The sequence below is a fragment of the Columba livia genome, chromosome Z (assembly GCF_036013475.1).
Source record: "Columba livia isolate bColLiv1 breed racing homer chromosome Z, bColLiv1.pat.W.v2, whole genome shotgun sequence".
In the NCBI taxonomy this organism is placed as follows: domain Eukaryota; kingdom Metazoa; phylum Chordata; class Aves; order Columbiformes; family Columbidae; genus Columba; species Columba livia.
The window spans coordinates 52,093,516-52,102,031 of record NC_088642.1 but is presented as its reverse complement, the minus strand read 5'-3'; positions in this window follow the sequence as shown (position 1 = coordinate 52,102,031).

The following is an 8,516-nucleotide window of genomic DNA, read 5'->3' as shown; positions in this document are numbered from 1 at the left end:
GGAACAACCATTTCTCATCATTTATGAAGTGGGAACAGAGTGCCAAATATGATGTATGAAACAAATTGTACACCAGGACATTCTGACTGACTTCTCCAGATCATAACCTTTAAAGGAACTCTAATAACACTGAATTCTGTTTGTTCCAGTGTGAGCTGATTTTTTCTTATTTCAGATGTGGAGGTTTGTTTAACTGACAAATTGGATTTTATTTCCTAGTCAACTATATCTTTCAGTGACCGATCATCATCCAGGCCTGAAATAAATGTTACCTGATTAAAGTAGTAAAGGTTAAAACATTTAAAACACATGCTGTAGATCTCCGAAATCAAGTCAAGATGTGTAAGGGTAAGAATTATTAGAGGATTTATGAAATCCGCCCCGAACAAATTAATTCATCAGTTTAGCTAAAGGCCTGTCAATGAATTCAAGAGCTTTTCAAAAAATGGAACATCTGTTGCATATTTAAAGGTTCTGTTTATAAGTGAATGTAGTGGATTATTCTTTCTGAGGCAGGATACATGGTTTACATAAATGTATTTGGAAGTTAATTTGGAATTGCTCTCGTGTCCTTGAGGATCAGAGATAATCCATGGAGGATTCCAGCAATCACTAGTTCTCAAGCCTTTGGAGTGACTGAGGAGAATTAGATCTTGAGTGAAGCTGAAAGATACATCTGTAAATCTGGATAATGACATTGTCAAAACAACCTATTACCTCACAAGAGTTAGTAGTAGCCTTTCTTCTTTTTTCTATTTTATTTTATTTTATTTTATTTTATTCTATTTTATTTTATTTTATTTTATTTTATTTTATTTTATTTTATTTTATTTTTCCCAAAGTAATCAAGATTATGCGGCTTTTTAGAAAAAAGGTGGAATTCTCTCTGCATTCTGTGGTCTTTCTGAGATGATGTAATAACCTAGGCTCTCATTTGTCCCCCCCATTCTGTTTTAGAAAATAATTTAAGCTAAAGCTTAAGCACATTCAACTAAAAGAATTTGTTTTACTCTCTTTGTTGTGAAAGGATGGTACTGATTAGAAAATGTGCAGTAAGCAAAAGTTTAAGCACTGAGGTTTTTTTTCTTTTGTATATTTCTGCAGATATTCTGTTGTAAATGAACATCCCAGATTCTGTAAAAAACTGGCTTCATTGGATTACTTTGTAATAGCTATACTAACTTCATATACATACAAATAAAAATTAAAACATGTATTAATTGAGATTTTTTTTAATCTGTCTATATTTTGCCTGAAGTATTCTAAGAAAATATTACACAAATGCAAACGAATGCAAACATCATTCCTACCATGTAGAACACACAGAAACTCAAGAATTTGGCTTAGAAGACCTCTTTTCTGCCTCATTTTCTATGGTGGCTGCTGCTACTCCAGTTATTTTTTATGGTTCCAGCAGTTGTAGTAGTTTGATGGTAATAATAACAGCACATCTGTCTTACATAGAATTATTCCCTCCCACCTACACATACGGAGCTGGGTTAATTTCTTCTTTAAGAAAAACAAAAGACATGCAATATGAGTAACTGGCTGTGATAAGAATGTTCTTGGGAACCTGTTTTTTGTTGGTTTAGTTTGTTTGCTTGTTTGTTTGTTTTTCCCTTTTCATTATACCTGTGACTGCAGATCTGGATTTTTAGTATATCTTGTTTTGTTTTGTTCGTGTGTGTGTGAAAGTCAATTTGACAACCGGCCTAGGTAGTCAGTTGTGCCTTACGCTTACAACTAAAGACCCACATGGGAATAATTTGCCCCTAGCACTGACCAGAATGGACAGCTGAATGTGAAAGGAGTTGGTAAGCTCTGGAATGACAGTAAAATCTTGAATGTTGAGGGAAGACCTTGGTAGGCCTGTACAGAAAGCAAAAGTAATCAAATGCTCTATATTTTTGTCTTTATCTCTGGCTTTGTTTTTCTTTTGGCTTTATTTATGTACTGTACTTCAAGCATGAATCTTGTTTTACTGGGGAAGATGAAGCGGTCAGCATGAGAGAGCACCATGCTGAAGAAAGTTGATTCATTGCTCAGTGTCTGCACTGTGGCAATGCAACTAACTTGATTTTAAGTCCACTTAAAGTCAGCAAGCAATCATTCTCAGAAAGAAAAGTATTCTTCCAAACTTCTATAAATGCTCCCCTTCTTTGGTCTTGGTGTGTTCCTTAAAATGCAGTAGCAAAACCAGTATTTTAAAACTAATTTAACAGTAAATATTACACCAAAACAAATTAAAAAAATAAATCTGTCCTATTTAAAATAAGAAAAAACATTTATGTTGGGATCCAAGCCCAGAGTAAGACTGAATATCTGGTTTGTGTTTTTTTTTTTTTTGTTTCAATAATTCTTTTATAAGGAAGCCTACTACCTGTCCTTGAGATAAACTAAAGCTAGAAAAAAATGGTATGTTTTTAACAGTGATTCCTTTTGCGAGCTACATTCTTTATTTCTGTGGTTTATAAGTAACTTATTCTATAATATATGGTACATCTTGAAAAAAATGTGCTATCAAATCAGAATTTACCAGATAAAATAAATCAGAAATAAAAGGGAACAGTGCAGTTCCAGGTAACTGAGAATTTGCTTACAGATGAGGAAGCTATGTATGTTTGGTTTGCATAGTTATTATGGTAGCTATTATGGCATATGAATCAAGTTTGTTACTTTGTGGTTTTATTAGTCTTTAATTGTTGATACTTGCATTTGGACAGCCTTAATTACAAACTAAGAATGGGCTTCCATTTGTTTGCGGGCCAGTGGCACAGCATATGCATGTACATTTGTGTGTACAAACCAATATTGTTTTGAATATACCTAACAGAGATGTTACCTATTACAGTTATCAAATGCCTGACAACAATTTTAAGTTATATTAACCCAATAAAAGGTATGCATGGCAGCTTACTTTTTAATACATAATGTATTTTTTATTATTGTTTTAAACTAAAGCAACTTTTAATGTAACTGGCTTAGTCATTCCTTTGATACTTTAAAAATCATATAATGGCTTTTCTGCTATTTTATCTTCTATCCTATTCATAAGCAAAGGCTTGAAGAAGTCTACCAGTAGTTTTACTGATAGGTGTCATTAAGAGTTTGGCTGTTTTTTTTTATGTGATAGTGAACATTGGGCAGGGATTCAGAATTTGTCTAAAACAAAGATATGCTTCACAATGCAGTTCCCATTGTCTTATGAAATGTCTCTGTGCTTGAGTTACTGGTTTAATACATTTGTTATGTTGAGAGCTGACTCAGCAGAAGTAATCTCTGACATACTGGTCCCAGACGTTTGTGGTTTCTGGCACCACTGACAGTCTGATCCTCCTACTAAAAGAGGTTAACTGACTTCAGAGTTGGGGGAAAATCCCCCAGGAGCAAAAATATCCCTGCCTTCCACATGAACATGCAGCATTCTTACATGCTTCAGGGGAACTGACTGCTGAATTGTTTGACAAGCCCTCAGTTTAGCTTGTCTAGCTCCAGTTTACATCTTTAGCATATTGGTACAGTGCTATAATATTGCCCTGAAAACTGCCACTTCATTAAGCTACCCTATTTTGCTAGATGTGTTGTATAGATAGCACAAAGAGAAAACACAGGAAATAACTTGCATAAAGCCCTGCATTTTACTCACAGTATTGGAATAATATTTTTTTGTTTAAACGGGAATCATATCTTTTAATGGAGCTCCAGAGCTGTGTAATAATATGGGAGGGGTCTGTGTGTATGTGTGTATGCTGTTGCATGTTTCCACAAAAGTATAACACATCAGGTTATCACTCACACAATTAATGAAGTAAACTGCTTAAAACAGGTCAGAAAGGAAAAAAAAGCTTTACCTGTAGAGGATAACTAAATACGGCTTTTATTTATTTTTGGATCACCGTAGCAGCCTAGGAGTTCATAGCTGGCATCATATTTTCAAGATCACCCTACAGTTTCATTTGACTAGAGATGCCTTGGCAAGGTTTGACCTGATGATTAAGTCAGATGGCTGTTTGCAAGGGTTGTGTATTCCAGGTTTTGTGGTTTCAGTTATGAAAGCCGCATGTCCCACTCTTCCACACTAGATCTCATTTGCATCTCATCTGCTTAAATGATGTTAAATGATGACTTTCTTATCTCTTGAGGACATCTTGCCATGCTAACTCCCACCAAAACGAAACAAAACAAAACAAAACAAACAAAAAACAACTCTAGCTTTCCAGTTTTAGTCTTTTTCAGTCTGCTTCTGTGTGTGCACTGCTTTTAAGTCTTTCCCTTCATGGTTTGCTGTCAATCAAAACTCAAAAAAAGTGAAATCAAACCTGAGGAAGCAAATACTTTTTACTTTTTCCTCAAGGAAAAAAGGGATTACGGGAACCAAACTCAACTGTAATCTCCATAAACCATTTCTATGACTACTACTCCTAATGGAAAGCTCTGTTCCATTTCTGAAATAATTTTTATTTGTAAAGTGAAATGTGTAACACATAATAAAAGGTCCTCTGAAGAACAATTATGCTGATTTGGTTTAACCAGACCCAGAGCATAACTGAGACTGGTCCACAAGCCTTTCAAATGTTCAAATATTTTTCTGAAACATTCAAAACTGTTCTACACAAATACCTGTTACAAATCCAGTGGAGCTGACAAGTCTCATTATCCAGTTCCCACTCCAGGCAATCATGAAATCTGAGTGTTGCTGACATGATCCATTTATATACAATATTTATTTAAGGACAAAACTTTACGTTTTCCTCAAGTCACCCTTTAACCAGACACTCAAAGGAAATGAATCAATACTTCGTAACACTTGTGGAATCAGTCTCTCAGGTTTATTCAAGCTGAGTAACACATCATCTGGCAGACAAACTTTAAAGGACAATTTTGCAGCAGGCTGTAAGAATTATACTACTCTGGCTTCTAAGAGTTAGTAAGATTTAGGACTGGCCAGAATCTTCTTGAGAGAGACTGAGCTAACAATACTAGGGATATTTGATTTATCCAGTTAAACACTCAAGGTGTTATCTATTTTTTATGTGTTGTGCACACGTATTAAGTGCTATGCAGCATTTCCAGACATCCTTAGCTAGCACTTTCAGGCTTTTATTTTATGGTTGAGGATACAGAAGAGAATAATGATTTGAAGATCTTGTGAGTCATTAAGAATAACCAGAAGATGAGATTGGAAATATTCATATAGCTAGGTAAGAACTGGTGCCATGTCTTTTTGGCATTGGGCTACAGGACAAACTAGCTTCTGGTTAAGCAATCTGCCTGGTATCTACAGTCCTTGTTTTTTAAATAATAGAGTAAGCAGTTAGCTATAACTCACTTTGTCCCATAGACCTCTTCAAAGAACTATGGAATGGCTGAGGTTGGAAGGCTCTACAGAACATCTAGTCCAATCCTTCTCTCTCAAAGTAAGGTCACCTAGAGCAGGTTGCTCTTGCCTATGTCCAGTTGAGTTTTGAGTATCTCCAAGGATGGGGATTCCACAACCTCTCTGAGCAAACTGTGGCAGTGTTCAGCCACCCTCACAGCTGCAGAGCTTTTTCTTATCCTTAAATGGATTTTCCTGTTTCAGTTTGCCCCCATTGCCTCTTGCCTTGGGCACCACTGAGAAAAGTATGGCCCCATCCTCTTTATAGCCACCCATCAGGTATTTGTGCACACTGGCAAGATCTCTCTTGAGACTTCTCTTCTTGAGGCTACAAAATCCCAGCTCTCAGCCTCTTCTGGTATGGTCAGATGCTCCAGTCTCTCAGTCTCCATGACCCCGGACCTTCTCCAGTATGTCCATGTCTTTCTTGTTGTGGGGAACCAAGAACTGAACATAGCACTTCAGATGTGGTCTCACTTGTGCTGAACAGAGAGGAAGGATGACCTCCCTTGATCTGCTGGGCAATGCTCTTCCTAGCTTAGCCCAAGATCTAGTTGGCCTTCTGTGCTACAGGGGTGCATCGCTGGCTCATGGCCAATGTCCTGTTCCTGAGGACCCACAAGTCCTTTTCTGCAAAATTGCTTTCCAACTAGTTGATCTCCAGCCTGAACTGCTGCACAGGGTTATTCCACCCCTGATGCAGGACCAATTTAATGGGCAACATGTAAAATACTGTGGCAAATGAACTACCGGAGACAGAAGGCCTTCCATAATGTTCATTCGGTGCATATCACATTAGAGTTCTTCTTTGTAGCACTTTTAATCCTGCTGTGCTTAATTAATACCTGTGAATCGAAGCACCTATTCTTTTTTCTAGTATAGAATTAAATGACTGACATTTTCAAAAATTCTAGGCACCTGTACTTTCCATGGGTTTCAGTTAGACTTGCAAATGCTGAGTGCATCCAAAAATCACTAGCTTGCTTTGTTTTCAGACATACTCATGTGGAGGATGCTATAAATGTAACAATTTATCTCTTCTCTCTCTCAGAGTGAACAGGAAAGCCACAATCTTCCATGTGAAATGCTTTTGGGGATACAGCACATTATTTTGAAAGTGCTTATCCCCATTTTCCTATTCATTTTGGTTGCTATCTGAGCCTAAAACTTCTCTTATGAAATCTAAAGTAAGTCAAATATGAGTAGAGTTCAAATTTTAATATGGAATTTGTATATATTCAACTTCTCAGTAATGGCAACAGCTTTTCAAAATTAAATCCTTTCACAAATCTTTCCCTAAAGCCACTTGCCATGAGACATTGTTGACATCTCAGCAAATAACTTCTAACTTGTGCTAGAAAGATTCCTGAAAGGCTATTTTGTATTCCAAAAACTTCTGCAGATACATGACAGAACTAAAGACTTGTCTGGCCTATGAAAATGTTTTCATTTTGGGTCTGGTTGTATAAGGATACTGCATGAAAAGAATCCTAATCTCAGCAGGCCTGCTTGTTTTTCTAGCTTTTTTTTTCTTTTAAAGTAAAGATAGGGAAACCGTTTGCAATTCGTGAAAAGGAATTTTAATGGCAAGAGGAAAACTACCTGTTGACATAAAGCTAACCAAATGTTCCTGCAAAAGGTGTGTTCCTTCCTTTGTTCTCCCTCTGTAAGGAGAGAGCTTCAAGCATGTACTGAACTGTCATGGAGACTCATCCTAGGGACTTCACTGTGATTTTCAGGTGCAATTCTGTTTCCAGCTACGACACTGAGGTTTACTGCTGACATAAAAGCAGAATGGGATCCACAGAGTGTGGGCAGAATTTTACTGCCTGTTTCTTAGAAAAATTAAAGTGTTTAAGCAAGAGTTTAATCTGTTTCTTCTTTCTATTGTGAAGTCATAATAATGTATTTGTGATGTACAGTAACAGCTGTACTCTGCATTAAGAGTGCTTATTAAGCACAAATATCTCAAAAAGAATTAAGTACAACATGGTATTCACTAAGTAAGTACCTTGTGGTATAAACACACCTTTGTCTACAAACACGATACAGTTTAAAACCTTGCCTTAAATCAGAGCCTATATTCTTGCCAATTTTTCTAAGATGCTCTTAGGGTCAAGATGTATTAATTATCTCAGGTCATGGTTAAGTTACACTGAGTTTATTTTGCCAGATTTTTAAAACGTGAAATGCCATCCTGTTTTCAGCTTTGGTTTTATGATGGTGTAGTTCTTGTCACATTCCTTTGGAATGAACAGTTAAGTGCATGACTACATGTACAATATATTTTTTAAACAATGTAGTCTATTGGTATTATAATAAGTTTTATTTCTGAACAGCCTCCCCCATATACATGGAGACTGATATTCACATAGTTTATTGTTGCAGCAACTGTATTAGTGCTTTCATGCTTGCTCTTCTCCCATTAGTCTAGCACAACTGGCTGATCAAACACCATCCATCTTTCACTAACTTCTAACAAAATTCTGGCCAACAGCAGACAACTTAAAGAAGTAGTTTAATGCCTTCATTACTCTTAGAGCAGGCAGGTAGCTGCCTGCATGTCAGCTGCATGCAGAAATAGCACGGAGACCCACATACTAGAAAATTTATTGCCTTGCCTTGTTTCTGAAAATATTGTAGGATGTAGAACTTTGATTAGCCAGTCTATCCATCTTCATTGTATGCAATTTTACTTCATATGTCAAAAGGATCCTTTTTCTTCCTCTAATATTTAAACCCTCCTTAACATGTCACTAAAATGACTGATGTTACAAGATAATTAGAAACAATGACAGCTTCAACCCAAGTTGATGTCTTCTCCATTAAAAAAGTAATTAAAGGTGCTTCAGAAACAGATCTTGCATGATATTTACACATATATGCTCAACTTCTTTAAGTGAAACTTAGTATTGAGCTATTAAATGTACATGGAAAAATTTTGTCAAAGCAACAGCAAGTATCTGGGAAGTCATGCCCTTCATCTAACATTCTGTAAAATTGCTACTGAGATATGATGCAATCTGGATAGATTTCTTGGTGGGGCTGAATTTTTTCAGCAATAAGATGGATGTTACTGGTTGAGTTCACAATTTGCAAAGTGTTAGCACGTTCAGTTAAGCTCTTCTGGTAACGGGCA